Genomic DNA, 25,990 nt, shown 5'->3' with positions numbered 1-25,990 from the left:
ATTAGCAGGGGGTCTTAAATTAAACTACTAAACAGGCTCAACACTGTTTAGCTGCCAAAAGCAGTTGGAATTGGGCCTATACAGTGTGGTAAGTCTTTATGTGATGGCTATTGTGTCTGTTTGACCTCTTCCAAATGTCTGTACTGGCAATAAAAAGAAAAAGTTTCCAATTTAAATAGCTAGAGAATAAAAACAATTTGCCTGTAATGTGAAAAAACCTACAGCACCTGGTGTTCCCATGTGGTCTCCCACCCAAGTACTAACCAGGCCCAACACTGCTTAGCTTCCAAGATCAGACGAGATTGGGCCTATCCAATGTGGAATGGCTGTAGGTGAGTTAAAGCCACTTTTTTGCCCTCTTCTACTTCTATTACCAGGTAAGCTAATACAAAAGTTTCCTAACTGTATTGGCTTACTGAAAAAAATCATGTGTTGGTAATGTAAAAAGACCTACAGGACATGATATTAGCAGGGGGTCTTAAATTAAACTACAAAAGAGGCTCAACACTGTTTAGCTGCCAAAAGCAGTTGGAATTGAGCCTAAACATTGTGGTAAGTCTTTAGGTGATGGCTATTGTGTCTGTTTGACCTCTTCCAAATGTCTGTGCTGGCAATAAAATGAAAAAGTTTCCAATATAAATAGCTAGAGAATAAAAACAATTTGCCAGTAATGTGAAAAAACCTACAGCACCTGGTGTTCCCATGTGGTCTCCCACCCAAGTACTAACCAGGCCCAACACTGCTTAGCTTATAAATTCAGATGAGATTGGGCCTATCCAATATGGTATGGCTGTAGGTGAGATACAGGCACTTATTTGACCTTTTCTACTTCTATCACCAGGTAAGCTAATAAAAAAGTTTCCTAACTGTATTGGCTTACTGAAAAAAATCATGTGTTGGTAATGTAAAAAGACCTACAGGACATGATATTAGCAGGGGGTCTTAAATTAAACTACAAAAGAGGCTCAACACTGTTTAGCTGCCAAAAGCAGTTGGAATTGAGCCTAAACAGTGTGGTAAGTCTTTAGGTGATGGCTATTGTGTCTGTTTGACCTCTTCCAAATGTCTGTGCTGGCAATAAAAAGAAAAAGTTTCCAATTTAAATAGCTAGAGAATAAAAACAATTTGCCTGTAATGTGAAAAAACCTACAGCACCTGGTGTTCCCATGTGGTCTCCCACCCAAGTACTAACCAGGCCCAACACTGCTTAGCTTATAAGTTCAGATGAGATTGGGCCTATCCAATGTGGTATGGCTGTAGGTGAGATACAGGCACTTATTTGCCCTCTTCTACTTCTATCACCAGGTAAGCTAATAAAAAAGTTTCCTAACTGTATTGGCTTACTGAAAACAATCATGTGTTGGTAATGTAAAAAGACCTACAGGACATGATATTAGCAAGGGGTCTTAAATTAAACTACAAAAGAGGCTCAACACTGTTTAGCTGCCAAAAGCAGTTGGAATTGAGCCTAAACAGTGTGGTAAGTCTTTAGGTGATGGCTATTGTGTCTGTTTGACCTCTTCCAAATGTCTGTACTGGCATTAAAAAGAAAAAGTTTCCAATTTAAATAGCTAGAGAATAAAAACAATTTGCCTGTAATGTGAAAAAACCTACAGCACCTGGTGTTCCCATGTGGTCTCCCACCCAAGTACTAACCAGGCCCAACACTGCTTAGCTTCCAAGATCAGACGAGATTGGGCCTATCCAATGTGGTATGGCTGTAGGTGAGATGCAGTCACTTTTTTGCCCTCTTCTACTTCTATCACCAGGTAAGCTAATAAAAAAGTTTCCTAACTGTATTGGCTTACTGAAAAAAATCATGTGTTGGTAATGTAAAAAGAACTACAGGACATGATATTAGCAGGGGTCTTAAATTAAACTACTAAAGAGGCTCAACACTGTTTAGCTGCCAAAAACAGTTGGAATTGGGCCTAAACAGTGTGGTAAGTCTTTAGGTGATGGCTATTGTGTCTGTTTGACCTCTTCCAAATGTCTGTACTGGCAATAAAAATAAAAAGTTTCCAATTTAAATAGCTAGAGAATAAAAACAATTTGCCTGTAATGTGAAAAAACCTACAGCACCTGGTGTTCCCATGTGGTCTCCCACCCAAGTACTAACCAGGCCCAACACTGCTTAGCTTCTAAGATCAGACGAGATTGGGCCTATCCAATGTGGTATGGCTGTAGGTGAGATACAGGCACTTTTTTGCCCTCTTCTACTTCTATCACCAGGTAAGCTAATAAAAAAGTTTCCTAACTGTATTGGCTTAATGAAAAAAATCATGTGTTGGTAATGTAAAAAGACCTACAGGACATGATATTAGCAGGGGGTCTTAAATTAAACTACTAAAGAGGCTCAACACTGTTTAGCTGCCAAAAGCAGTTGGAATTGGGCCTAAACAGTGTGGTAAGTGTTTAGGTGATGGCTATTGTGTCTGTTTGACCTCTTCCACATGTCTGTACTGGCAATAAAAAGAAAAAGTTTCCAATTTAAATAGCTAGAGAATAAAAACAATTTGCCTGTAATGTGAAAAAACCTACAGCACCTGGTGTTCCCATGTGGTCTCCCACCCAAGTACTAACCAGGCCCAACACTGCTTAGCTTCTAAGATCAGACGAGATTGGGCCTATCCAATGTGGTATGGCTGTAGGTGAGATACAGGCACTTTTTTGCCCTCTTCTACTTCTATCACCAGGTAAGCTAATAAAAAAGTTTCCTAACTGTATTGGCTTAATGAAAAAAATCATGTGTTGGTAATGTAAAAAGACCTACAGGACATGATATATAGCAGGGGGTCTTAAATTAAACTACTAAAGAGGCTCAACACTGTTTAGCTGCCAAAAGCAGTTGGAATTGGGCCTAAACAGTGTGGTAAGTGTTTAGGTGATGGCTATTGTGTCTGTTTGACCTCTTCCACATGTCTGTACTGGCAATAAAAAGAAAAAGTTTCCAATTTAAATAGCTAGAGAATAAAAACAATTTGCCTGTAATGTGAAAAAACCTACAGCACCTGGTGTTCCCATGTGGTCTCCCACCCAAGTACTAACCAGGCCCAACACTGCTTAGCTTCCAAGATCAGACGAGATTGGGCCTATCCAATGTGGTATGGCTGTAGGTGAGATACAGGCACTTTTTTGCCCTCTTCTACTTCTATCACCAGGTAAGCTAATAAAAAAGTTTCCTAACTGTATTGGCTTACTGAAAAAAATCATGTGTTGGTAATGTAAAAAGACCTACAGGACATGATATTAGCAGGGGGTCTTAAATTAAACTACTAAAGAGACTCAACACTGTTTAGCTGCCAAAAGCAGTTGGAATTGGGCCTAAACAGTGTGGTAAGTCTTTAGGTGATAGCTATTGTGTCTGTTTGACCTCTTCCAAATGTCTGTACTGGCAATAAAAAGAAAAAGTTTCCAATTTAAATAGCTAGAGAATAAAAACAATTGGCCAGTAATGTGAAAAAACCTACAGCACCTGGTGTTCCCATGTGGTCTCCCACCCAAGTACTAACCAGGCCCAACACTGCTTAGCTTCCAAGATCAGACGAGATTGGGCCTATCCAATGTGGTATGGCTGTAGGTGAAATACTGGCACTTTTTTGCCCTCTTCTACTTCTATCACCAGGTAAGCTAATAAAAAAGTTTCCTAACTGTATTGGCTTACTGAAAAAAATCATGTGTTGGTAATGTAAAAAGACCTACAGGACATGATATTAGCAGGGGGTCTTAAATTAAACTACTAAAGAGGCTCAACACTGTTTAGCTGCCAAAAGCAGTTGGAATTGGGCCTAAACAGTGTGGTAAGTCTTTAGGTGATGGCTATTGTGTCTGTTTGACCTCTTCCAAATGTCTGTACTGGCAATAAAAAGAAAAAGTTTCCAATTTAAATAGCTAGAGAATAAAAACAATTTGCCTGTAATGTGAAAAAACCTACAGCACCTGGTGTTCCCATGTGGTCTCCCACCCAAGTACTAACCAGGCCCAACACTGCTTAGCTTCCAAGATCAGACGAGATTGGGCCTATCCAATGTGGTATGGCTGTAGGTGAGATACAGGCACTTTTTTGCCCTCTTCTACTTCTATCACCAGGTAAGCTAATAAAAAAGTTTCCTAACTGTATTGGCTTACTGAAAAAAATCATGTGTTGGTAATGTAAAAAGACCTACAGGACATGATATTAGCAGGGGGTCTTAAATTAAACTACTAAAGAGGATCAACACTGTTTAGCTGCCAAAAGCAGTTGGAATTGGGCCTAAACAGTGTGGTAAGTCTTTAGGTGATGGCTATTGTGTCTGTTTGACCTCTTCCAAATGTCTGTGCTGGCAATAAAAAGATAAAGTTTCCTATTTAAATAGCTAGAGAATAAAAACAATTTGCCAGTAATGTGAAAAAACCTACAGCACCTGGTGTTCCCATGTGGTCTCCCACCCAAGTACTAACCAGGCCCAACACTACTTAGCTTCCAAGATCAGACGAGATTGGGCCTATCCAATGTGGTATGGCTTTAGGTGAGATACAGGCACTTTTTTGCCCTCTTCTACTTCTATCACCAGGTAAGCTAATACAAAAGTTTCCTAACTGTATTGGCTTACTGAAAAAAATCATGTGTTGGTAATGTAAAAAGACCTACAGGACATGATATTAGCAGGGGGTCTTAAATTAAACTACTAAAGAGGCTCAACACTGTTTAGCTGCCAAAATCAGTTGGAATTGGGCCTAAACAGTGTGGTAAGTCTTTAGGTGATGGCTATTGTGTCTGTTTGACCTCTTCCAAATGTCTGTACTGGCAATAAAAAGAAAAAGTTTCCAATTTAAATCGCTAGAGAATAAAAACAATTTGCCTGTAATGTGAAAAAACCTACAGCACCTGGTGTTCCCATGTGGTCTCCCACCCAAGTACTAACCAGGCCCAACACTGCTTAGCTTCCAAGATCAGACGAGATTGGGCCTATCCAATGTGGTATGGCTGTAGGTGAGATACAGGCACTTTTTTGCCCTCTTCTACTTCTATCACCAGGTAAGCTAATAAAAAAGTTTCCTAACTGTATTGGCTTACTGAAAAAAATCATGTGTTGGTAATGTAAAAAGACCTACAGGACATGATATTAGCAGGGGGTCTTAAATTAAACTACTAAAGAGGCTCAACACTGTTTAGCTGCCAAAAGCAGTTGGAATTGGGCCTAAACAGTGTGGTAAGTCTTTAGGTGATGGCTATTGTGTCTGTTTGACCTCTTCCAAATGTCTGTACTGGCAATAAAAAGAAAAAGTTTCCAATTGAAATAGCTAGAGAATAAAAACAATTTGCCTGTAATGTGAAAAAACCTACAGCACCTGGTGTTCCCATGTGGTCTCCCACCCAAGTACTAACCAGGCCCAACACTGCTTAGCTTCCAAGATCAGACGAGATTGGGCCTATCCAATGTGGTATGGCTGTAGGTGAGATACAGGCACTTTTTTGCCCTCTTCTACTTCTATCACCAGGTAAGCTAATAAAAAAGTTTCCTAACTGTATTGGCTTACTGAAAAAAATCATGTGTTGGTAATGTAAAAAGACCTACAGGACATGATATTAGCAGGGGGTCTTAAATTAAACTACTAAAGAGGATCAACACTGTTTAGCTGCCAAAAGCAGTTGGAATTGGGCCTAAACAGTGTGGTAAGTCTTTAGGTGATGGCTATTGTGTCTGTTTGACCTCTTCCAAATGTCTGTGCTGGCAATAAAAATAAAAAGTTTCCTATTTAAATAGCTAGAGAATAAAAACAATTTGCCAGTAATGTGAAAAAACCTACAGCACCTGGTGTTCCCATGTGGTCTCCCACCCAAGTACTAACCAGGCCCAACACTGCTTAGCTTCCAAGATCAGACGAGATTGGGCCTATCCAATGTGGTATGGCTGTAGGTGAGATACAGGCACTTTTTTGCCCTCTTCTACTTCTATCACCAGGTAAGCTAATACAAAAGTTTCCTAACTGTATTGGCTTACTGAAAAAAATCATGTGTTGGTAATGTAAAAAGACCTACAGGACATGATATTAGCAGGGGGTCTTAAATTAAACTACTAAAGAGGCTCAACACTGTTTAGCTGCCAAAAGCATTTGGAATTGGGCCTAAACAGTGTGGTAAGTCTTTAGGTGATGGCTATTGTGTCTGTTTGACCTCTTCCAAATGTCTGTGCTGGCAATAAAAAGAAAAAGTTTCCTATTTAAATAGCTAGAGAATAAAAACAATTTGCCTGTAATGTGAAAAAACCTACAGCACCTGGTGTTCCCATGTGGTCTCCCACCCAATTACTAACCAGGCCCAACACTGCTTAGCTTCCAAGAACAGATGAGATTGGGCCTATCCAATGTGGTATGGCTGTAGGTGAAATACAGGCACTTTTTTGCCCTCTTCTACTTCTATCACCAGGTAAGCTAATAAAAAAGTTTCCTAACTGTATTGGCTTACTGAAAAAAATCATGTGTTTGTAATGTAAAAAGACCTACAGGACATGATATTAGCAGGGGGTCTTAAATTAAACTACTAAAGAGGCTCAACACTGTTTAGCTGCCAAAAGCAGTTGGAATTGGGCCTAAACAGTGTGGTAAGTCTTTAGGTGATGGCTATTGTGTCTGTTTGACCTCTTCCAAATGTCTGTACTGGCAATAAAAAGAAAAAGTTTCTAATTTAAATAGCTAGAGAATAAAAACAATTTGCCTGTAATGTGAAAAAACCTACAGCACCTGGTGTTCCCATGTGGTCTCCCACCCAAGTACTAACCAGTCCCAACACTGCTTAGCTTCCAAGATCAGACGAGATTGGGCCTATCCAACGTGGTATGGCTGTAGGTGAGATACAGGCACTTTTTTGCCGTCTTCTACTTCTATCACCAGGTAAGCTAATACAAAAGTTTCCTAACTGTATTGGCTTACTGAAAAAAATCATGTGTTGGTAATGTAAAAAGACCTACAGGACATGATATTAGCAGGGGGTCTTAAATTAAACTACTAAAGAGGATCAACACTGTTTAGCTGCCAAAAGCAGTTGGAATTGGGCCTAAACAGTGTGGTAAGTCTTTAGGTGATGGCTATTGTGTCTGTTTGACCTCTTCCAAATGTCTGTACTGGCAATAAAAATAATAAGTTTCCAATTTAAATAGCTAGAGAATAAAAACAATTTGCCAGTAATGTGAAAAAACCTACAGCACCTGGTGTTCCCATGTGGTCTCCCACCCAAGTACTAACCAGGCCCAACACTGCTTAGCTTCCAAGATCAGACGAGATTGGGCCTATCCAATGTGGTATGGCTGTAGGTGAGATACAGGCACTTTTTTGCCCTCTTCTACTTCTATCACCAGGTAAGCTAATACAAAAGTTTCCTAACTGTATTGGCTTACTGAAAAAAATCATGTGTTGGTAATGTAAAAAGACCTACAGGACATGATATTAGCAGGGGGTCTTAAATTAAACTACTAAAGAGGCTCAACACTGTTTAGCTGCCAAAAGCAGTTGGAATTGGGCCTAAACAGTGTGGTAAGTCTTTAGGTGATGGCTATTGTGTCTGTTTGACCTCTTCCAAATGTCTGTGCTGGCAATAAAAAGAAAAAGTTTCCTATTTAAATAGCTAGAGAATAAAAACAATTTGCCAGTAATGTGAAAAAACCTACAGCACCTGGTGTTCCCATGTGGTCTCCCACCCAAGTACTAACCAGGCCCAACACTGCTTAGCTTCCAAGATCAGACGAGATTGGGCCTATCCAATGTGGTATGGCTGTAGGTGAGTTAAAGCCACTTTTTTGCCCTCTTCTACTTCTATCACCAGGTAAGCTAATACAAAAGTTTCCTAACTGTATTGGCTTACTGAAAAAAATCATGTGTTGGTAATGTAAAAAGACCTACAGGACATGATATTAGCAGGGGGTCTTAAATTAAACTACAAAAGAGGCTCAACACTGTTTAGCTGCCAAAAGCAGTTGGAATTGAGCCTAAACAGTGTGGTAAGTCTTTAGGTGATGGCTATTGTGTCTGTTTGACCTCTTCCAAATGTCTGTGCTGGCAATAAAAAGAAAAAGTTTCCAATATAAATAGCTAGAGAATAAAAACAATTTGCATGTAATGTGAAAAAACCTACAGCACCTGGTGTTCCCATGTGGTCTCCCACCCAATTACTAACCAGGCCCAACACTGCTTAGCTTCCAAGAACAGACGAGATTGGGCCTATCCAATGTGGTATGGCTGTAGGTGAAATACAGGCACTTTTTTGCCCTCTTCTACTTCTATCACCAGGTAAGCTAATAAAAAAGTTTCCTAACTGTATTGGCTTACTGAAAAAAATCATGTGTTGGTAATGTAAAAAGACCTACAGGACATGATATTAGCAGGGGGTCTTAAATTAAACTACTAAAGAGGCTCAACACTGTTTAGCTGCCAAAAGCAGTTGGAATTGGGCCTAAACAGTGTGGTAAGTCTTTATGTGATGGCTATTGTGTCTGTTTGACCTCTTCCAAATGTCTGTACTGGCAATAAAAAGAAAAAGTTTCCAATTTAAATAGCTAGAGAATAAAAACAATTTGCCTGTAATGTGAAAAAACATACAGCACCTGGTGTTCCCATGTGGTCTCCCACCCAAGTACTAACCAGGCCCAACACTGCTTAGCTTCCAAGATCAGACGAGATTGGGCCTATCCAATGTGGTATGGCTGTAGGTGAGATACAGGCACTTTTTTGCCCTCTTCTACTTCTATCACCAGGTAAGCTAACACAAAAGTTTCCTAACTGTATTGGCTTACTGAAAAAAATCATGTCTTGGTAATGTAAAAAGACCTACAGGACATGATATTAGCAGGGGGTCTTAAATTAAACTACTAAAGAGGATCAACACTGTTTAGCTGCCAAAAGCAGTTGGAATTGGGCCTAAACAGTGTGGTAAGTCTTTAGGTGATGGCTATTGTGTCTGTTTGACCTCTTCCAAATGTCTGTACTGGCAATAAAAAGAAAAAGTTTCCAATATAAATAGCTAGAGAATAAAAACAATTTGCCAGTAATGTGAAAAAACCTACAGCACCTGGTGTTCCCATGTGGTCTCCCACCCAAGTACTAACCAGGCCCAACACTGCTTAGCTTCCAAGATCAGACGAGATTGGGCCTATCCAATGTGGTATGGCTGTAGGTGAGTTAAAAGCACTTTTTTGCCCTCTTCTACTTCTATCACCAGGTAAGCTAATACAAAAGTTTCCTAACTGTATTGGCTTACTGAAAAAAATCATGTGTTGGTAATGTAAAAAGACCTACAGGACATGATATTAGCAGGGGGTCTTAAATTAAACTACAAAAGAGGCTCAACACTGTTTAGCTGCCAAAAGCAGTTGGAATTGAGCCTAAACAGTGTGGTAAGTCTTTAGGTGATGGCTATTGTGTCTGTTTGACCTCTTCCAAATGTCTGTGCTGGCAATAAAAAGAAAAAGTTTCCAATTTAAATAGCTAGAGAATAAAAACAATTTGCCAGTAATGTGAAAAAACCTACAGCACCTGGTGTTCCCAGGTGGTCTCCCACCCAAGTACTAACCAGGCCCAACACTGCTTAGCTTCCAAGATCACGAGATTGGGCCTATCCAATGTGGTATGGCTGTAGGTGAGATACAGGCACTTTTTTGCCCTCTTCTACTTCTATCACCAGGTAAGCTAATAAAAAAGTTTCCTAACTGTATTGGCTTACTTAAAAAAAATCATGTGTTGGTAATGTAAAAAGACCTACAGGACATGATATTAGCAGGGGGTCTTAAATTAAACTACTAAACAGGCTCAACACTGTTTAGCTGCCAAAAGCAGTTGGAATTGGGCCTAAACAGTGTGGTAAGTCTTTAGGTGATGGCTATTGTGTCTGTTTGACCTCTTCCAAATGTCTGTACTGGCAATAAAAAGAAAAAGTTTCCAATTTAAATAGCTAGAGAATAAAAACAATTTGCCTGTAATGTGAAAAAACATACAGCACCTGGTGTTCCCATGTGGTCTCCCACCCAAGTACTAACCAGGCCCAACACTGCTTAGCTTCCAAGATCAGACGAGATTGGGCCTATCCAATGTGGTATGGCTGTAGGTGAGATACAGGCACTTTTTTGCCCTCTTCTACTTCTATCACCAGGTAAGCTAATACAAAAGTTTCCTAACTGTATTGGCTTACTGAAAAAAATCATGTCTTGGTAATGTAAAAAGACCTACAGGACATGATATTAGCAGGGGGTCTTAAATTAAACTACTAAAGAGGATCAACACTGTTTAGCTGCCAAAAGCAGTTGGAATTGGGCCTAAACAGTGTGGTAAGTCTTTAGGTGATGGCTATTGTGTCTGTTTGACCTCTTCCAAATGTCTGTACTGGCAATAAAAAGAAAAAGTTTCCAATATAAATAGCTAGAGAATAAAAACAATTTGCCAGTAATGTGAAAAAACCTACAGCACCTGGTGTTCCCATGTGGTCTCCCACCCAAGTACTAACCAGGCCCAACACTGCTTAGCTTCCAAGATCAGACGAGATTGGGCCTATCCAATGTGGTATGGCTGTAGGTGAGTTAAAAGCACTTTTTTGCCCTCTTCTACTTCTATCACCAGGTAAGCTAATACAAAAGTTTCCTAACTGTATTGGCTTACTGAAAAAAATCATGTGTTGGTAATGTAAAAAGACCTACAGGACATGATATTAGCAGGGGGTCTTAAATTAAACTACAAAAGAGGCTCAACACTGTTTAGCTGCCAAAAGCAGTTGGAATTGAGCCTAAACAGTGTGGTAAGTCTTTAGGTGATGGCTATTGTGTCTGTTTGACCTCTTCCAAATGTCTGTGCTGGCAATAAAAAGAAAAAGTTTCCAATTTAAATAGCTAGAGAATAAAAACAATTTGCCAGTAATGTGAAAAAACCTACAGCACCTGGTGTTCCCAGGTGGTCTCCCACCCAAGTACTAACCAGGCCCAACACTGCTTAGCTTCCAAGATCACGAGATTGGGCCTATCCAATGTGGTATGGCTGTAGGTGAGATACAGGCACTTTTTTGCCCTCTTCTACTTCTATCACCAGGTAAGCTAATAAAAAAGTTTCCTAACTGTATTGGCTTACTTAAAAAAAATCATGTGTTGGTAATGTAAAAAGACCTACAGGACATGATATTAGCAGGGGGTCTTAAATTAAACTACTAAACAGGCTCAACACTGTTTAGCTGCCAAAAGCAGTTGGAATTGGGCCTAAACAGTGTGGTAAGTCTTTAGGTGATGGCTATTGTGTCTGTTTGACCTCTTCCAAATGTCTGTGCTGGCAATAAAAAGAAAAAGTTTCCTATTTAAATAGCTAGAGAATAAAAACAATTTGCCAGTAATGTGAAAAAACCTACAGCACCTGGTGTTCCCATGTGGTCTCCCACCCAAGTACTAACCAGGCCCAACACTGCTTAGCTTCCAAGATCAGACGAGATTGGGCCTATCCAATGTGGTATGGCTGTAGGTGAGTTAAAGCCACTTTTTTGCCCTCTTCTACTTCTATCACCAGGTAAGCTAATAAAAAAGTTTCCTAACTGTATTGGCTTACTGAAAAAAATCATGTGTTGGTAATGTAAAAAGACCTACAGGACATGATATTAGCAGGGGGTCTTAAATTAAACTACAAAAGAGGCTCAACACTGTTTAGCTGCCAAAAGCAGTTGGAATTGGGCCTAAACAGTGTGGTAAGTCTTTAGGTGATGGCTATTGTGTCTGTTTGACCTCTTCCAAATGTCTGTACTGGCAATAAAAAGAAAAAGTTTCCAATTTAAATAGCTAGAGAATAAAAACAATTTGCCAGTAATGTGAAAAAACCTACAGCACCTGGTGTTCCCATGTGGTCTCCCACCCAAGTACTAACCAGGCCCAACACTGCTTAGCTTCCAAGATCAGACGAGATTGGGCCTATCCAATGTGGTATAGCTGTAGGTGAGTTAAATGCACTTTTTTGCCCTCTTCTACTTCTATCACCAGGTAAGCTAATACAAAAGTTTCCTAACTGTATTGGCTTACTGAAAAAAATCATGTGTTGGTAATGTAAAAAGACCTACAGGACATGATATTAGCAGGGGGTCTTAAATTAAACTACAAAAGAGGCTCAACACTGTTTAGCTGCCAAAAGCAGTTGGAATTGAGCCTAAACAGTGTGGTAAGTCTTTAGGTGATGGCTATTGTGTCTGTTTGACCTCTTCCAAATGTCTGTACTGGCAATAAAAAGAAAAAATTTCCAATATAAATAGCTAGAGAATAAAAACAATTTGCCAGTAATGTGAAAAAACCTACAGCACCTGGTGTTCCCATGTGGTCTCCCACCCAAGTACTAACCAGGCCCAACACTGCTTAGCTTCCAAGATCAGACGAGATTGGGCCTATCCAATGTGGTATGGCTGTAGGTGAGTTAAAAGCACTTTTTTGCCCTCTTCTACTTCTATCACCAGGTAAGCTAATACAAAAGTTTCCTAACTGTATTGGCTTACTGAAAAAAATCATGTGTTGGTAATGTAAAAAGACCTACAGGACATGATATTAGCAGGGGGTCTTAAATTAAACTACAAAAGAGGCTCAACACTGTTTAGCTGCCAAAAGCAGTTAGAATTGAGCCTAAACAGTGTGGTAAGTCTTTAGGTGATGGCTATTGTGTCTGTTTGACCTCTTCCAAATGTCTGTGCTGGCAATAAAAAGAAAAAGTTTCCAAATTTAAATAGCTAGATAATAAAAACAATTTGCCAGTAATGTGAAAAAACCTACAGCACCTGGTGTTCCCAGGTGGTCTCCCACCCAAGTACTAACCAGGCCCAACACTGCTTAGCTTTCAAGATCAGACGAGATTGGGCCTATCCAATGTGGTATGGCTGTAGGTGAGATACAGGCACTTTTTTGCCCTCTTCTACTTCTATCACCAGGTAAGCTAATAAAAAAGTTTCCTAACTGTATTGGCTTACTTAAAAAAAATCATGTGTTTGTAATGTAAAAAGACCTACAGGACATGATATTAGCAGGGGGTCTTAAATTAAACTACTAAACAGGCTCAACACTGTTTAGCTGCCAAAAGCAGTTGGAATTGGGCCTAAACAGTGTGGTAAGTCTTTAGGTGATGGCTATTGTGTCTGTTTGACCTCTTCCAAATGTCTGTGCTGGCAATAAAAAGATAAAGTTTCCTATTTAAATAGCTAGAGAATAAAAACAATTTGCCAGTAATGTGAAAAAACCTACAGCACCTGGTGTTCCCATGTGGTCTCCCACCCAAGTACTAACCAGGCCCAACACTGCTTAGCTTCCAAGATCAGACGAGATTGGGCCTATCCAATGTGGTATGGCTGTAGGTGAGTCAAAGGCACTTTTTTGCCCTCTTCTACTTCTATCACCAGGTAAGCTAATACAAAAGTTTCCTAACTGTATTGGCTTACTGAAAAAAATCATGTGTTGGTAATGTAAAAAGACCTACAGGACATGATATTAGCAGGGGGTCTTAAATTAAACTACTAAAGAGGCTCAACACTGTTTAGCTGCCAAAAGCAGTTGGAATTGGGCCTAAACAGTGTGGTAAGTCTTTAGGTGATGGCTATTGTGTCTGTTTGACTTCTTCCAAATGTCTGTGCTGGCAATAAAAAGAAAAAGTTTCCTATTTAAATAGCTAGAGAATAAAAACAATTTGCCAGTAATGTGAAAAAACCTACAGCACCTGGTGTTCCCATGTGGTCTCCCACCCAAGTACTAACCAGGCCCAACACTGCTTAGCTTCCAAGATCAGACGAGATTGGGCCTATCCAATGTGGTATGGCTGTAGGTGAGTTAAAGCCACTTTTTTGCCCTCTTCTACTTCTATCACCAGGTAAGCTAATACAAAAGTTTCCTAACTGTATTGGCTTACTGAAAAAAATCATGTGTTGGTAATGTAAAAAGACCTACAGGACATGATATTAGCAGGGGGTCTTAAATTAAACTACAAAAGAGGCTCAACACTGTTTAGCTGCCAAAAGCAGTTGGAATTGAGCCTAAACAGTGTGGTAAGTCTTTAGGTGATGGCTATTGTGTCTGTTTGACCTCTTCCAAATGTCTGTGCTGGCAATAAAAAGAAAAAGTTTCCAATATAAATAGCTAGAGAATAAAAACAATTTGCCTGTAATGTGAAAAAACCTACAGCACCTGGTGTTCCCATGTGGTCTCCCACCCAATTACTAACCAGGCCCAACACTGCTTAGCTTCCAAGAACAGACGAGATTGGGCCTATCCAATGTGGTATGGCTGTAGGTGAGATACAGGCACTTTTTTGCCCTCTTCTACTTCTATCACCAGGTAAGCTAATAAAAAAGTTTCCTAACTGTATTGGCTTACTGAAAAAAATCATGTGTTGGTAATGTAAAAAGACCTACAGGACATGATATTAGCAGGGGGTCTTAAATTAAACTACTAAAGAGGATCAACACTGTTTAGCTGCCAAAAGCAGTTGGAATTGAGCCTAAACAGTGTGGTAAGTCTTTAGGTGATGGCTATTGTGTCTGTTTGACCTCTTCCAAATGTCTGTGGTGGCAATAAAAAGAAAAAGTTTCCAATTTAAATAGCTAGAGAATAAAAACAATTTGCCAGTAATGTGAAAAAACCTACAGCACCTGGTGTTCCCAGGTGGTCTCCCACCCAAGTACTAACCAGGCCCAACAATGCTTAGCTTCCAAGATCAGACGAGATTGGTCCTATCCAACGTGGTATGGCTGTAGGTGAGATACAGGCACTTTTTTGCCCTCTTCTACTTCTATCACCAGGTAAGCTAATAAAAAAGTTTCCTAACTGTATTGGCTTACTTAAAAAAAATCATGTGTTGGTAATGTAAAAAGACCTACAGGACATGATATTAGCAGGGGGTCTTAAATTAAACTACTAAACAGGCTCAACACTGTTTAGCTGCCAAAAGCAGTTGGAATTGGGCCTAAACAGTGTGGTAAGTCTTTAGGTGATGGCTATTGTGTCTGTTTGACCTCTTCCAAATGTCTGTACTGGCAATAAAAAGAAAAAGTTTCCAATTTAAATAGCTAGAGAATAAAAACAATTTGCCAGTAATGTGAAAAAACCTACAGCACCTGGTGTTCCCATGTGGTCTCCCACCCAAGTACTAACCAGGCCCAACACTGCTTAGCTTCCAAGAACAGACGAGATTGGGCCTATCCAATGTGGTATGGCTGTAGGTGAGTAAAAAGCACTTTTTTGCCCTCTTCTACTTCTATCACCAGGTAAGCTAATACAAAAGTTTCCTAACTGTATTGGCTTACTGAAAAAAATCATGTGTTGGTAATGTAAAAAGACCTACAGGACATGATATTAGCAGGGGGTCTTAAATTAAACTACAAAAGAGGCTCAACACTGTTTAGCTGCCAAAACAGTTGGAATTGAGCCTAAACAGTGTGGTAAGTCTTTAGGTGATGGCTATTGTGTCTGTTTGACCTCTTCCAAATGTCTGTGCTGGCAATAAAAAGAAAAATTTTCCAAATTAAATAGCTAGAGAATAAAAACAATTTGCCAGTAATGTGAAAAAACCTACAGCACCCAGGTGGTCTCCCACCCAAGTACTAACCAGGCCCAACACTGCTTAGCTTCCAAGATCAGACGAGATTGGGCCTATCCAATGTGGTATGGCTGTAGGTGAGATACAGGCACTTTTTTGCCCTCTTCTACTTCTATCACCAGGTAAGCTAATAAAAAAGTTTCCTAACTGTATTGGCTTACTTAAAAAAAATCATGTGTTGGTAATGTAAAAAGACCTACAGGACATGATATTAGCAGGGGGTCTTAAATTAAACTACTAAACAGGCTCAACACTGTTTAGCTGCCAAAAGCAGTTGGAATTGGGCCTAAACAGTGTGGTAAGTCTTTAGGTGATGGCTATTGTGTCTGTTTGACCTCTTCCAAATGTCTGTGCTGGCAATAAAAAGATAAAGTTTCCTATTTAAATAGCTAGAGAATAAAAACAATTTGCCAGTAATGTGAAAAAACCTACAGCACCTGGTGTTCCCATGTGGTCTCCCACCCAAGTACTAACCAGGCCCAACACTGCTTAGCTTCCAAGATCAGACGAGATTGGGCCTATCCAATGTGGTATGGCTGTAGGTGAGTCAAAGGCACTTTTTTGCCCTCTTCTACTTCTATCACCAGGTAAGCAAATAAAAAAGTTTCCTAACTTTATTGGCTTACTGAAAAAAATCATGTGTTGGTAATGTAAAAAGACCTACAGGACATGATATTAGCAGGGGGTCTTAAATTAAACTACTAAAGAGGATCAACACTGTTTAGCTGCCAAAAGCAGTTGGAATTGGGCCTAAACAGTGTGGTAAGTCTTTAGGTGATGGCTATTGTGTCTGTTTGACCTCTTCCAAATGTCTGTACTGGCAATAAAAAGAAAAAGTTTCCAATTTAAATAGCTAGAGAATAAAAACAATTTGCCAGTAATGTGAAAAAACCTACAGCACCTGGTGTTCCCATGTGGTCTCCCACCCAAGTACTAACCAGGCCCAACACTGCTTAGCTTCCAAGAACAGACGAGATTGGGCCTATCCAATGTGGTATGGCTGTAGGTGAGATACAGGCACTTTTTTGCCCTCTTCTACTTCTATCACCAGGTAAGCTAATAAAAAAGTTTCCTAACTGTATTGGCTTACTGAAAAAAATCATGTGTTGGTAATGTAAAAAGACCTACAGGACATGATATTAGCAGGGGGTCTTAAATTAAACTACAAAAGAGGCTCAACACTGTTTAGCTGCCAAAACAGTTGGAATTGAGCCTAAACAGTGTGGTGTCTTTAGGTGATGGCTATTGTGTCTGTTTGACCTCTTCCAAATGTCTGTGCTGGCAATAAAAAGAAAAAGTTTCCAATTTAAATAGCTAGAGAATAAAAACAATTTGCCTGTAATGTGAAAAAACCTACAGCACCTGGTGTTCCCAGGTGGTCTCCCACCCAAGTACTAACCAGGCCCAACAATGCTTAGCTTCCAAGATCAGACGAGATTGGTCCTATCCAACGTGGTATGGCTGTAGGTGAGATACAGGCACTTTTTTGCCCTCTTCTACTTTTATCACCAGGTAAGCTAATAAAAAAGTTTCCTAACTGTATTGGCTTACTTAAAAAAAATCATGTGTTGGTAATGTAAAAAGACCTACAGGACATGATATTAGCAGGGGGTCTTAAATTAAACTACTAAACAGGCTCAACACTGTTTAGCTGCCAAAAGCAGTTGGAATTGGGCCTAAACAGTGTGGTAAGTCTTTAGGTGATGGCTATTGTGTCTGTTTGACCTCTTCCAAATGTCTGTACTGGCAATAAAAAGAAAAAGTTTCCAATTTAAATAGCTGGAGAATAAAAACAATTTGCCAGTAATGTGAAAAAACCTACAGCACCTGGTGTTCCCATGTGGTCTCCCACCCAAGTACTAACCAGGCCCAACACTGCTTAGCTTCCAAGATCAGACGAGATTGGGCCTATCCATTGTGGTATGGCTGTAGGTGAGTTAAAAGCACTTTTTTGCCCTCTTCTACTTCTATCACCAGGTAAGCTAATACAAAGGTTTCCTAACTGTATTGGCTTACTGAAAAAAATCATGTGTTGGTAATGTAAAAAGACCTACAGGACATGATATTAGCAGGGGGTCTTAAATTAAACTACAAAAGAGGCTCAACACTGTTTAGCTGCCAAAACAGTTGGAATTGAGCCTAAACAGTGTGGTAAGTCTTTAGGTGATGGCTATTGTGTCTGTTTGACCTCTTCCAAATGTCTGTGCTGGCAATAAAAAGAAAAAGTTTCCAATTTAAATAGCTAGAGAATAAAAACAATTTGCCAGTAATGTGATAAAACCTACAGCACCCAGGTGGTCTCCCACCCAAGTACTAACCAGGCCCAACACTGCTTAGCTTCCAAGATCAGACGAGATTGGGCCTATCCAATGTGGTATGGCGGTAGGTGAGATACAGGCACTTTTTTGCCCTCTTCTACTTCTATCACCAGGTAAGCTAATAAAAAAGTTTCCTAACTGTATTGGCTTACTTAAAAAAAATCATGTGTTGGTAATGTAAAAAGACCTACAGGACATGATATTAGCAGGGGGTCTTAAATTAAACTACTAAACAGGCTCAACACTGTTTAGCTGCCAAAAGCAGTTGGAATTGGGCCTAAACAGTGTGGTAAGTCTTTAGGTGATGGCTATTGTGTCTGTTTGACCTCTTCCAAATGTTTGTGCTGGCAATAAAAAGATAAAGTTTCCTATTTAAATAGCTAGAGAATAAAAACAATTTGCCAGTAATGTGAAAAAACCTACAGCACCTGGTGTTCCCATGTGGTCTCCCACCCAAGTACTAACCAGGCCCAACACTGCTTAGCTTCCAAGATCAGACGAGATTGGGCCTATCCAATGTGGTATGGCTGTAGGTGAGTCAAAGGCACTTTTTTGCCCTCTTCTACTTCTATCACCAGGTAAGCTAATAAAAAAGTTTCCTAACTTTATTGGCTTACTGAAAAAAATCATGTGTTGGTAATGTAAAAAGACCTACAGGACATGATATTAGCAGGGGGTCTTAAATTAAACTACTAAAGAGGATCAACACTGTTTAGCTGCCAAAAGCAGTTGGAATTGGGCCTAAACAGTGTGGTAAGTCTTTAGGTGATGGCTATTGTGTCTGTTTGACCTCTTCCAAATGTCTGTACTGGCAATAAAAAGAAAAAGTTTCCAATTTAAATAGCTAGAGAATAAAAACAATTTGCCAGTAATGTGAAAAAACCTACAGCACCTGGTGTTCCCATGTGGTCTCCCACCCAAGTACTAACCAGGCCCAACACTGCTTAGCTTCCAAGATCAGACGAGATTGGGCCTATCCAATGTGGTATGGCTGTAGGTGAGTTAAAAGCACTTTTTTGCCCTCTTCTACTTCTATCACCAGGTAAGCTAATACAAAAGTTTCCTAACTGTATTGGCTTACTGAAAAAAATCATGTGTTGGTAATGTAAAAAGACCTACAGGACATGATATTAGCAGGGGGTCTTAAATTAAACTACAAAAGAGGCTCAACACTGTTTAGCTGCCAAAAGCAGTTGGAATTGAGCCTAAACAGTGTGGTAAGTCTTTAGGTGATGGCTATTGTGTCTGTTTGACCTCTTCCAAATGTCTGTGCTGGCAATAAAAAGAAAAAGTTTCCAATTTAAATAGCTAGAGAATAAAAACAATTTGCCAGTAATGTGAAAAAACCTACAGCACCTGGTGTTCCCATGTGGTCTCCCACCCAAGTACTAACCAGGCCCAACACTGCTTAGCTTCCAAGATCAGACGAGATTGGGCCTATCCAATGTGGTATGGCTGTAGGTGAGTTAAAGCCACTTTTTTGCCCTCTTCTACTTCTATCACCAGGTAAGCTAATACAAAAGTTTCCTAACTGTATTGGCTTACTGAAAAAAATCATGTGTTGGTAATGTAAAAAGACCTACAGGACATGATATTAGCAGGGGGTCTTAAATTAAACTACAAAAGAGGCTCAACACTGTTTAGCTGCCAAAAGCAGTTGGAATTGAGCCTAAACAGTGTGGTAAGTCTTTAGGTGATGGCTATTGTGTCTGTTTGACCTCTTCCAAATGTCTGTGCTGGCAATAAAAAGAAAAAGTTTCCAATATAAATAGCTAGAGAATAAAAACAATTTGCCTGTAATGTGAAAAAACCTACAGCACCTGGTGTTCCCATGTGGTCTCCCACCCAATTACTAACCAGGCCCAACACTGCTTAGCTTCCAAGAACAGACGAGATTGGGCCTATCCAATGTGGTATGGCTGTAGGTGAGATACAGGCACTTTTTTGCCCTCTTCTACTTCTATCACCAGGTAAGCTAATAAAAAAGTTTCCTAACTGTATTGGCTTACTGAAAAAAATCATGTGTTGGTAATGTAAAAAGACCTACAGGACATGATATTAGCAGGGGGTCTTAAATTAAACTACTAAAGAGGATCAACACTGTTTAGCTGCCAAAAGCAGTTGGAATTGAGCCTAAACAGTGTGGTAAGTCTTTAGGTGATGGCTATTGTGTCTGTTTGACCTCTTCCAAATGTCTGTGGTGGCAATAAAAAGAAAAAGTTTCCAATTTAAATAGCTAGAGAATAAAAACAATTTGCCAGTAATGTGAAAAAACCTACAGCACCTGGTGTTCCCAGGTGGTCTCCCACCCAAGTACTAACCAGGCCCAACAATGCTTAGCTTCCAAGATCAGACGAGATTGGTCCTATCCAACGTGGTATGGCTGTAGGTGAGATACAGGCACTTTTTTGCCCTCTTCTACTTCTATCACCAGGTAAGCTAATAAAAAAGTTTCCTAACTGTATTGGCTTACTTAAAAAAAATCATGTGTTGGTAATGTAAAAAGACCTACAGGACATGATATTAGCAGGGGGTCTTAAATTAAACTACTAAACAGGCTCAACACTGTTTAGCTGCCAAAAGCAGTTGGAATTGGGCCTAAACAGTGTGGTAAGTCTTTAGGTGATGGCTATTGTGTCTGTTTGACCTCTTCCAAATGTCTGTACTGGCAATAAAAAGAAAAAGTTTCCAATTTAAATAGCTAGAGAATAAAAACAATTTGCCAGTAATGTGAAAAAACCTACAGCACCTGGTGTTCCCATGTGGTCTCCCACCCAAGTACTAACCAGGCCCAACACTGCTTAGCTTCCAAGAACAGACGAGATTGGGCCTTTCCAATGTGGTATGGCTGTAGGTGAGTAAAAAGCACTTTTTTGCCCTCTTCTACTTCTATCACCAAGTAAGCTAATACAAAAGTTTCCTAACTGTATTGGCTTACTGAAAAAAATCATGTGTTGGTAATGTAAAAAGACCTACAGGACATGATATTAGCAGGGGGTCTTAAATTAAACTACAAAAGAGGCTCAACACTGTTTAGCTGCCAAAACAGTTGGAATTGAGCCTAAACAGTGTGGTAAGTCTTTAGGTGATGGCTATTGTGTCTGTTTGACCTCTTCCAAATGTCTGTGCTGGCAATAAAAAGAAAAAGTTTCCAAATTAAATAGCTAGAGAATAAAAACAATTTGCCAGTAATGTGAAAAAACCTACAGCACCCAGGTGGTCTCCCACCCAAGTACTAACCAGGCCCAACACTGCTTAGCTTCCAAGATCAGACGAGATTGGGCCTATCCAATGTGGTATGGCTGCAGGTGAGATACAGGCACTTTTTTGCCCTCTTCTACTTCTATCACCAGGTAAGCTAATAAAAAAGTTTCCTAACTGTATTGGCTTACTTAAAAAAAATCATGTGTTGGTAATGTAAAAAGACCTACAGGACATGATATTAGCAGGGGGTCTTAAATTAAACTACTAAACAGGCTCAACACTGTTTAGCTGCCAAAAGCAGTTGGAATTGGGCCTAAACAGTGTGGTAAGTCTTTAGGTGATGGCTATTGTGTCTGTTTGACCTCTTCCAAATGTCTGTGCTGGCAATAAAAAGATAAAGTTTCCTATTTAAATAGCTAGAGAATAAAAACAATTTGCCAGTAATGTGAAAAAACCTACAGCACCTGGTGTTCCCATGTGGTCTCCCACCCAAGTACTAACCAGGCCCAACACTGCTTAGCTTCCAAGATCAGACGAGATTGGGCCTATCCAATGTGGTATGGCTGTAGGTGAGTCAAAGGCACTTTTTTGCCCTCTTCTACTTCTATCACCAGGTAAGCAAATAAAAAAGTTTCCTAACTTTATTGGCTTACTGAAAAAAATCATGTGTTGGTAATGTAAAAAGACCTACAGGACATGATATTAGCAGGGGGTCTTAAATTAAACTACTAAAGAGGATCAACACTGTTTAGCTGCCAAAAGCAGTTGGAATTGGGCCTAAACAGTGTGGTAAGTCTTTAGGTGATGGCTATTGTGTCTGTTTGACCTCTTCCAAATGTCTGTACTGGCAATAAAAAGAAAAAGTTTCCAATATAAATAGCTAGAGAATAAAAACAATTTGCCAGTAATGTGAAAAAACCTACAGCACCTGGTGTTCCCATGTGGTCTCCCACCCAAGTACTAACCAGGCCCAACACTGCTTAGCTTCCAAGAACAGACGAGATTGGGCCTATCCAATGTGGTATGGCTGTAGGTGAGATACAGGCACTTTTTTGCCCTCTTCTACTTCTATCACCAGGTAAGCTAATAAAAAAGTTTCCTAACTGTATTGGCTTACTGAAAAAAATCATGTGTTGGTAATGTAAAAAGACCTACAGGACATGATATTAGCAGGGGGTCTTAAATTAAACTACAAAAGAGGCTCAACACTGTTTAGCTGCCAAAACAGTTGGAATTGAGCCTAAACAGTGTGGTAAGTCTTTAGGTGATGGCTATTGTGTCTGTTTGACCTCTTCCAAATGTCTGTGCTGGCAATAAAAAGAAAAAGTTTCCAATTTAAATAGCTAGAGAATAAAAACAATTTGCCTGTAATGTGAAAAAACCTACAGCACCTGGTGTTCCCAGGTGGTCTCCCACCCAAGTACTAACCAGGCCCAACAATGCTTAGCTTCCAAGATCAGACGAGATTGGTCCTATCCAACGTGGTATGGCTGTAGGTGAGATACAGGCACTTTTTTGCCCTCTTCTACTTTTATCACCAGGTAAGCTAATAAAAAAGTTTCCTAACTGTATTGGCTTACTTAAAAAAAATCATGTGTTGGTAATGTAAAAAGACCTACAGGACATGATATTAGCAGGGGGTCTTAAATTAAACTACTAAACAGGCTCAACACTGTTTAGCTGCCAAAAGCAGTTGGAATTGGGCCTAAACAGTGTGGTAAGTCTTTAGGTGATGGCTATTGTGTCTGTTTGACCTCTTCCAAATGTCTGTACTGGCAATAAAAAGAAAAAGTTTCCAATTTAAATAGCTAGAGAATAAAAACAATTTGCCAGTAATGTGAAAAAACCTACAGCACCTGGTGTTCCCATGTGGTCTCCCACCCAAGTACTAACCAGGCCCAACACTGCTTAGCTTCCAAGATCAGACGAGATTGGGCCTATCCATTGTGGTATGGCTGTAGGTGAGTTAAAAGCACTTTTTTGCCCTCTTCTACTTCTATCACCAGGTAAGCTAATACAAAGGTTTCCTAACTGTATTGGCTTACTGAAAAAAATCATGTGTTGGTAATGTAAAAAGACCTACAGGACATGATATTAGCAGGGGGTCTTAAATTAAACTACAAAAGAGGCTCAACACTGTTTAGCTGCCAAAACAGTTGGAATTGAGCCTAAACAGTGTGGTAAGTCTTTAGGTGATGGCTATTGTGTCTGTTTGACCTCTTCCAAATGTCTGTGCTGGCAATAAAAAGAAAAAGTTTCCAATTTAAATAGCTAGAGAATAAAAACAATTTGCCAGTAATGTGAAAAAACCTACAGCACCCAGGTGGTCTCCCACCCAAGTACTAACCAGGCCCAACACTGCTTAGCTTCCAAGATCAGACGAGATTGGGCCTATCCAATGTGGTATGGCGGTAGGTGAGATACAGGCACTTTTTTGCCCTCTTCTACTTCTATCACCAGGTAAGCTAATAAAAAAGTTTCCTAACTGTATTGGCTTACTTAAAAAAAATCATGTGTTGGTAATGTAAAAAGACCTACAGGACATGATATTAGCAGGGGGTCTTAAATTAAACTACTAAACAGGCTCAACACTGTTTAGCTGCCAAAAGCAGTTGGAATTGGGCCTAAACAGTGTGGTAAGTCTTTAGGTGATGGCTATTGTGTCTGTTTGACCTCTTCCAAATGTCTGTGCTGGCAATAAAAAGATAAAGTTTCCTATTTAAATAGCTAGAGAATAAAAACAATTTGCCAGTAATGTGAAAAAACCTACAGCACCTGGTGTTCCCATGTGGTCTCCCACCCAAGTACTAACCAGGCCCAACACTGCTTAGCTTCCAAGATCAGACGAGATTGGGCCTATCCAATGTGGTATGGCTGTAGGTGAGTCAAAGGCACTTTTTTGCCCTCTTCTACTTCTATCACCAGGTAAGCTAATAAAAAAGTTTCCTAACTTTATTGGCTTACTGAAAAAAATCATGTGTTGGTAATGTAAAAAGACCTACAGGACATGATATTAGCAGGGGGTCTTAAATTAAACTACTAAAGAGGATCAACACTGTTTAGCTGCCAAAAGCAGTTGGAATTGGGCCTAAACAGTGTGGTAAGTCTTTAGGTGATGGCTATTGTGTCTGTTTGACCTCTTCCAAATGTCTGTACTGGCAATAAAAAGAAAAAGTTTCCAATTTAAATAGCTAGAGAATAAAAACAATTTGCCAGTAATGTGAAAAACCTACAGCACCTGGTGTTCCCATGTGGTCTCCCACCCAAGTACTAACCAGGCCCAACACTGCTTAGCTTCCAAGATCAGACGAGATTGGGCCTATCCAATGTGGTATGGCTGTAGGTGAGTTAAAAGCACTTTTTTGCCCTCTTCTACTTCTATCACCAGGTAAGCTAATACAAAAGTTTCCTAACTGTATTGGCTTACTGAAAAAAATCATGTGTTGGTAATGTAAAAAGACCTACAGGACATGATATTAGCAGGGGGTCTTAAATTAAACTACAAAAGAGGCTCAACACTGTTTAGCTGCCAAAAGCAGTTGGAATTGAGCCTAAACAGTGTGGTAAGTCTTTAGGTGATGGCTATTGTGTCTGTTTGACCTCTTCCAAATGTCTGTGCTGGCAATAAAAAGAAAAAGTTTCCAATTTAAATAGCTAGAGAATAAAAACAATTTGCCAGTAATGTGAAAAAACCTACAGCACCTGGTGTTCCCAGGTGGTCTCCCACACAAATACTAACCAGGCCCAACACTGCTTAGCTTCCAAGATCAGACGAGATTGGGCCTATCCAATGTGGTATGGTTGTAGGTGAGATACTGGCACTTTTTTGCCCTCTTCTACTTCTATCACCAGGTAAGCTAATAAAAAAGTTTCCTAACTGTATTGGCTTACTGAAAAAAATCATGTGTTGGTAATGTAAAAAGACCTACAGGACATGATATTAGCAGGGGGTCTTAAATTAAACTACAAAAGAGGCTCAACACTGTTTAGCTGCCAAAAGCAGTTGGAATTGAGCCTAAACAGTGTGGTAAGTCTTTAGGTGATGGCTATTGTGTCTGTTTGACCTCTTCCAAATGTCTGTACTGGCAATAAAAAGAAAAAGTTTCCAATTTAAATAGCTAGAGAATAAAAACAATTTGCCTGTAATGTGAAAAAACCTACAGCACCTGGTGTTTCCATGTGGTCTCCCACCCAAGTACTAACCAGGCCCAACACTGCTTAGCTTCCAAGATCAGACGAGATTGGGCCTATCCAATGTGGTATGGCTGTGGGCGAGATACAGGCACTTTTTTGCCCTCTTCTACTTCTATCACCAGGTAAGCTAATAGAAAAGTTTCCTAACTGTATTGGCTTACTGAAAAAAATCATGTGTTGGTAATGTAAAAAGACCTACAGGACATGATATTAGCAGGGGGTCTTAAATTAAACTACTAAAGAGGCTCAACACTGTTTAGCTGCCAAAAGCAGTTGGAATTGGGCCTAAACAGTGTGGTAAGTCTTTAGGTGATGGCTATTATGTCTGTTTGACCTCTTCCAAATGTCTGTACTGGCAATAAAAAGAAAAAGTTTCCAATTTAAATAGCTAGAGAATAAAAACAATTTGCCAGTAATGTGAAAAAACCTACAGCACCTGGTGTTCCCATGTGGTCTCCCACCCAAGTACTAACCAGGCCCAACACTGCTTAGCTTCCAAGATCAGACGAGATTGGGCCTATCCAATGTGGTATGGCTGTAGGTGAGTTAAAAGCACTTTTTTGCCCTCTTCTACTTCTATCACCAGGTAAGCTAATACAAAAGTTTCCTAACTGTATTGGCTTACTGAAAAAAATCATGTGTTGGTAATGTAAAAAGACCTACAGGACATGATATTAGCAGGGGGTCTTAAATTAAACTACAAAAGAGGCTCAACA

The 25,990-nt window shown here is 39.8% G+C and overlaps 46 non-coding genes and 8 pseudogenes across 46 annotated transcripts; all 54 read right to left on the bottom strand.

Moving 5' to 3' along the window:
- Positions 1–215: 215 nt before the first annotated feature.
- LOC146014937 (5S ribosomal RNA) lies at positions 216–334 on the bottom strand. Its single transcript, XR_014447876.1, has one exon. It is a non-coding gene; the product is annotated as a 5S ribosomal RNA (ribosomal RNA).
- A 345-nt stretch (positions 335–679) lies between these two features.
- On the bottom strand, positions 680–798 carry LOC146011146 (5S ribosomal RNA; annotated as a pseudogene).
- A 345-nt stretch (positions 799–1,143) lies between these two features.
- On the bottom strand, positions 1,144–1,262 carry LOC146017110 (5S ribosomal RNA). The gene has a single exon (XR_014449984.1). It is a non-coding gene; the product is annotated as a 5S ribosomal RNA (ribosomal RNA).
- A 345-nt stretch (positions 1,263–1,607) lies between these two features.
- LOC146012858 (5S ribosomal RNA) lies at positions 1,608–1,726 on the bottom strand. Its single transcript, XR_014445855.1, has one exon. It is a non-coding gene; the product is annotated as a 5S ribosomal RNA (ribosomal RNA).
- A 344-nt stretch (positions 1,727–2,070) lies between these two features.
- On the bottom strand, positions 2,071–2,189 carry LOC146016105 (5S ribosomal RNA). The gene has a single exon (XR_014449006.1). It is a non-coding gene; the product is annotated as a 5S ribosomal RNA (ribosomal RNA).
- Positions 2,190–2,534: 345 nt separating this feature from the next.
- LOC146016104 (5S ribosomal RNA) lies at positions 2,535–2,653 on the bottom strand. Its single transcript, XR_014449005.1, has one exon. It is a non-coding gene; the product is annotated as a 5S ribosomal RNA (ribosomal RNA).
- A 346-nt stretch (positions 2,654–2,999) lies between these two features.
- On the bottom strand, positions 3,000–3,118 carry LOC146012857 (5S ribosomal RNA). Its single transcript, XR_014445854.1, has one exon. It is a non-coding gene; the product is annotated as a 5S ribosomal RNA (ribosomal RNA).
- A 345-nt stretch (positions 3,119–3,463) lies between these two features.
- On the bottom strand, positions 3,464–3,582 carry LOC146012856 (5S ribosomal RNA). Its single transcript, XR_014445853.1, has one exon. It is a non-coding gene; the product is annotated as a 5S ribosomal RNA (ribosomal RNA).
- A 345-nt stretch (positions 3,583–3,927) lies between these two features.
- LOC146012855 (5S ribosomal RNA) lies at positions 3,928–4,046 on the bottom strand. The gene has a single exon (XR_014445852.1). It is a non-coding gene; the product is annotated as a 5S ribosomal RNA (ribosomal RNA).
- Positions 4,047–4,391: 345 nt separating this feature from the next.
- Positions 4,392–4,510, bottom strand: LOC146010271 (5S ribosomal RNA). Its single transcript, XR_014444786.1, has one exon. It is a non-coding gene; the product is annotated as a 5S ribosomal RNA (ribosomal RNA).
- A 345-nt stretch (positions 4,511–4,855) lies between these two features.
- LOC146012854 (5S ribosomal RNA) lies at positions 4,856–4,974 on the bottom strand. Its single transcript, XR_014445851.1, has one exon. It is a non-coding gene; the product is annotated as a 5S ribosomal RNA (ribosomal RNA).
- A 345-nt stretch (positions 4,975–5,319) lies between these two features.
- LOC146012852 (5S ribosomal RNA) lies at positions 5,320–5,438 on the bottom strand. Its single transcript, XR_014445849.1, has one exon. It is a non-coding gene; the product is annotated as a 5S ribosomal RNA (ribosomal RNA).
- Positions 5,439–5,783: 345 nt separating this feature from the next.
- Positions 5,784–5,902, bottom strand: LOC146012851 (5S ribosomal RNA). Its single transcript, XR_014445848.1, has one exon. It is a non-coding gene; the product is annotated as a 5S ribosomal RNA (ribosomal RNA).
- Positions 5,903–6,247: 345 nt separating this feature from the next.
- LOC146017434 (5S ribosomal RNA) lies at positions 6,248–6,366 on the bottom strand. The gene has a single exon (XR_014450306.1). It is a non-coding gene; the product is annotated as a 5S ribosomal RNA (ribosomal RNA).
- A 345-nt stretch (positions 6,367–6,711) lies between these two features.
- Positions 6,712–6,830, bottom strand: LOC146017496 (5S ribosomal RNA). The gene has a single exon (XR_014450365.1). It is a non-coding gene; the product is annotated as a 5S ribosomal RNA (ribosomal RNA).
- Positions 6,831–7,175: 345 nt separating this feature from the next.
- On the bottom strand, positions 7,176–7,294 carry LOC146012850 (5S ribosomal RNA). The gene has a single exon (XR_014445847.1). It is a non-coding gene; the product is annotated as a 5S ribosomal RNA (ribosomal RNA).
- Positions 7,295–7,639: 345 nt separating this feature from the next.
- Positions 7,640–7,758, bottom strand: LOC146012849 (5S ribosomal RNA). Its single transcript, XR_014445846.1, has one exon. It is a non-coding gene; the product is annotated as a 5S ribosomal RNA (ribosomal RNA).
- A 345-nt stretch (positions 7,759–8,103) lies between these two features.
- On the bottom strand, positions 8,104–8,222 carry LOC146010401 (5S ribosomal RNA; annotated as a pseudogene).
- Positions 8,223–8,567: 345 nt separating this feature from the next.
- Positions 8,568–8,686, bottom strand: LOC146015304 (5S ribosomal RNA). The gene has a single exon (XR_014448229.1). It is a non-coding gene; the product is annotated as a 5S ribosomal RNA (ribosomal RNA).
- Positions 8,687–9,031: 345 nt separating this feature from the next.
- On the bottom strand, positions 9,032–9,150 carry LOC146012848 (5S ribosomal RNA). The gene has a single exon (XR_014445845.1). It is a non-coding gene; the product is annotated as a 5S ribosomal RNA (ribosomal RNA).
- A 345-nt stretch (positions 9,151–9,495) lies between these two features.
- Positions 9,496–9,612, bottom strand: LOC146016790 (5S ribosomal RNA). The gene has a single exon (XR_014449668.1). It is a non-coding gene; the product is annotated as a 5S ribosomal RNA (ribosomal RNA).
- A 346-nt stretch (positions 9,613–9,958) lies between these two features.
- Positions 9,959–10,077, bottom strand: LOC146015303 (5S ribosomal RNA). Its single transcript, XR_014448228.1, has one exon. It is a non-coding gene; the product is annotated as a 5S ribosomal RNA (ribosomal RNA).
- Positions 10,078–10,422: 345 nt separating this feature from the next.
- Positions 10,423–10,541, bottom strand: LOC146012847 (5S ribosomal RNA). Its single transcript, XR_014445844.1, has one exon. It is a non-coding gene; the product is annotated as a 5S ribosomal RNA (ribosomal RNA).
- A 345-nt stretch (positions 10,542–10,886) lies between these two features.
- Positions 10,887–11,003, bottom strand: LOC146016789 (5S ribosomal RNA). Its single transcript, XR_014449667.1, has one exon. It is a non-coding gene; the product is annotated as a 5S ribosomal RNA (ribosomal RNA).
- A 346-nt stretch (positions 11,004–11,349) lies between these two features.
- On the bottom strand, positions 11,350–11,468 carry LOC146012846 (5S ribosomal RNA). Its single transcript, XR_014445843.1, has one exon. It is a non-coding gene; the product is annotated as a 5S ribosomal RNA (ribosomal RNA).
- A 345-nt stretch (positions 11,469–11,813) lies between these two features.
- On the bottom strand, positions 11,814–11,932 carry LOC146014436 (5S ribosomal RNA). Its single transcript, XR_014447392.1, has one exon. It is a non-coding gene; the product is annotated as a 5S ribosomal RNA (ribosomal RNA).
- Positions 11,933–12,277: 345 nt separating this feature from the next.
- On the bottom strand, positions 12,278–12,396 carry LOC146012845 (5S ribosomal RNA). The gene has a single exon (XR_014445842.1). It is a non-coding gene; the product is annotated as a 5S ribosomal RNA (ribosomal RNA).
- Positions 12,397–12,742: 346 nt separating this feature from the next.
- LOC146014861 (5S ribosomal RNA) lies at positions 12,743–12,861 on the bottom strand. Its single transcript, XR_014447803.1, has one exon. It is a non-coding gene; the product is annotated as a 5S ribosomal RNA (ribosomal RNA).
- A 346-nt stretch (positions 12,862–13,207) lies between these two features.
- LOC146012844 (5S ribosomal RNA) lies at positions 13,208–13,326 on the bottom strand. Its single transcript, XR_014445841.1, has one exon. It is a non-coding gene; the product is annotated as a 5S ribosomal RNA (ribosomal RNA).
- A 345-nt stretch (positions 13,327–13,671) lies between these two features.
- On the bottom strand, positions 13,672–13,790 carry LOC146012843 (5S ribosomal RNA). The gene has a single exon (XR_014445840.1). It is a non-coding gene; the product is annotated as a 5S ribosomal RNA (ribosomal RNA).
- Positions 13,791–14,135: 345 nt separating this feature from the next.
- Positions 14,136–14,254, bottom strand: LOC146010400 (5S ribosomal RNA; annotated as a pseudogene).
- Positions 14,255–14,599: 345 nt separating this feature from the next.
- Positions 14,600–14,718, bottom strand: LOC146016887 (5S ribosomal RNA). Its single transcript, XR_014449767.1, has one exon. It is a non-coding gene; the product is annotated as a 5S ribosomal RNA (ribosomal RNA).
- A 346-nt stretch (positions 14,719–15,064) lies between these two features.
- LOC146015655 (5S ribosomal RNA) lies at positions 15,065–15,183 on the bottom strand. Its single transcript, XR_014448570.1, has one exon. It is a non-coding gene; the product is annotated as a 5S ribosomal RNA (ribosomal RNA).
- Positions 15,184–15,527: 344 nt separating this feature from the next.
- Positions 15,528–15,637, bottom strand: LOC146011784 (5S ribosomal RNA; annotated as a pseudogene).
- Positions 15,638–15,983: 346 nt separating this feature from the next.
- On the bottom strand, positions 15,984–16,102 carry LOC146012841 (5S ribosomal RNA). The gene has a single exon (XR_014445838.1). It is a non-coding gene; the product is annotated as a 5S ribosomal RNA (ribosomal RNA).
- Positions 16,103–16,447: 345 nt separating this feature from the next.
- LOC146015654 (5S ribosomal RNA) lies at positions 16,448–16,566 on the bottom strand. The gene has a single exon (XR_014448569.1). It is a non-coding gene; the product is annotated as a 5S ribosomal RNA (ribosomal RNA).
- Positions 16,567–16,908: 342 nt separating this feature from the next.
- LOC146016886 (5S ribosomal RNA) lies at positions 16,909–17,027 on the bottom strand. The gene has a single exon (XR_014449766.1). It is a non-coding gene; the product is annotated as a 5S ribosomal RNA (ribosomal RNA).
- Positions 17,028–17,373: 346 nt separating this feature from the next.
- On the bottom strand, positions 17,374–17,492 carry LOC146014565 (5S ribosomal RNA). The gene has a single exon (XR_014447514.1). It is a non-coding gene; the product is annotated as a 5S ribosomal RNA (ribosomal RNA).
- An 800-nt stretch (positions 17,493–18,292) lies between these two features.
- On the bottom strand, positions 18,293–18,411 carry LOC146012840 (5S ribosomal RNA). Its single transcript, XR_014445837.1, has one exon. It is a non-coding gene; the product is annotated as a 5S ribosomal RNA (ribosomal RNA).
- A 345-nt stretch (positions 18,412–18,756) lies between these two features.
- Positions 18,757–18,875, bottom strand: LOC146012839 (5S ribosomal RNA). Its single transcript, XR_014445836.1, has one exon. It is a non-coding gene; the product is annotated as a 5S ribosomal RNA (ribosomal RNA).
- A 345-nt stretch (positions 18,876–19,220) lies between these two features.
- LOC146012838 (5S ribosomal RNA) lies at positions 19,221–19,339 on the bottom strand. The gene has a single exon (XR_014445835.1). It is a non-coding gene; the product is annotated as a 5S ribosomal RNA (ribosomal RNA).
- A 345-nt stretch (positions 19,340–19,684) lies between these two features.
- LOC146010399 (5S ribosomal RNA) lies at positions 19,685–19,803 on the bottom strand (annotated as a pseudogene).
- A 345-nt stretch (positions 19,804–20,148) lies between these two features.
- On the bottom strand, positions 20,149–20,267 carry LOC146016884 (5S ribosomal RNA). Its single transcript, XR_014449765.1, has one exon. It is a non-coding gene; the product is annotated as a 5S ribosomal RNA (ribosomal RNA).
- Positions 20,268–20,613: 346 nt separating this feature from the next.
- Positions 20,614–20,732, bottom strand: LOC146015078 (5S ribosomal RNA). The gene has a single exon (XR_014448010.1). It is a non-coding gene; the product is annotated as a 5S ribosomal RNA (ribosomal RNA).
- A 334-nt stretch (positions 20,733–21,066) lies between these two features.
- Positions 21,067–21,186, bottom strand: LOC146011783 (5S ribosomal RNA; annotated as a pseudogene).
- Positions 21,187–21,532: 346 nt separating this feature from the next.
- LOC146012826 (5S ribosomal RNA) lies at positions 21,533–21,651 on the bottom strand. Its single transcript, XR_014445825.1, has one exon. It is a non-coding gene; the product is annotated as a 5S ribosomal RNA (ribosomal RNA).
- Positions 21,652–21,996: 345 nt separating this feature from the next.
- LOC146015653 (5S ribosomal RNA) lies at positions 21,997–22,115 on the bottom strand. Its single transcript, XR_014448568.1, has one exon. It is a non-coding gene; the product is annotated as a 5S ribosomal RNA (ribosomal RNA).
- A 344-nt stretch (positions 22,116–22,459) lies between these two features.
- LOC146016882 (5S ribosomal RNA) lies at positions 22,460–22,578 on the bottom strand. The gene has a single exon (XR_014449763.1). It is a non-coding gene; the product is annotated as a 5S ribosomal RNA (ribosomal RNA).
- Positions 22,579–22,924: 346 nt separating this feature from the next.
- Positions 22,925–23,043, bottom strand: LOC146014563 (5S ribosomal RNA). Its single transcript, XR_014447513.1, has one exon. It is a non-coding gene; the product is annotated as a 5S ribosomal RNA (ribosomal RNA).
- Positions 23,044–23,843: 800 nt separating this feature from the next.
- LOC146012814 (5S ribosomal RNA) lies at positions 23,844–23,962 on the bottom strand. Its single transcript, XR_014445814.1, has one exon. It is a non-coding gene; the product is annotated as a 5S ribosomal RNA (ribosomal RNA).
- A 344-nt stretch (positions 23,963–24,306) lies between these two features.
- On the bottom strand, positions 24,307–24,425 carry LOC146012803 (5S ribosomal RNA). The gene has a single exon (XR_014445806.1). It is a non-coding gene; the product is annotated as a 5S ribosomal RNA (ribosomal RNA).
- Positions 24,426–24,770: 345 nt separating this feature from the next.
- Positions 24,771–24,889, bottom strand: LOC146010517 (5S ribosomal RNA; annotated as a pseudogene).
- Positions 24,890–25,234: 345 nt separating this feature from the next.
- On the bottom strand, positions 25,235–25,353 carry LOC146010581 (5S ribosomal RNA; annotated as a pseudogene).
- A 345-nt stretch (positions 25,354–25,698) lies between these two features.
- On the bottom strand, positions 25,699–25,817 carry LOC146012791 (5S ribosomal RNA). Its single transcript, XR_014445800.1, has one exon. It is a non-coding gene; the product is annotated as a 5S ribosomal RNA (ribosomal RNA).
- Between the last annotated feature and the right edge of the window lie 173 nt (positions 25,818–25,990).

This window comes from Crinia signifera, chromosome 6 (genome assembly GCF_055691185.1).
Source record: "Crinia signifera chromosome 6, ASM5569118v1, whole genome shotgun sequence".
Lineage (NCBI taxonomy): Eukaryota > Metazoa > Chordata > Amphibia > Anura > Myobatrachidae > Crinia > Crinia signifera.
The sequence above is the reverse complement of the archived record's forward strand: the minus strand, read 5'-3'. Positions and strand labels throughout refer to the sequence as shown.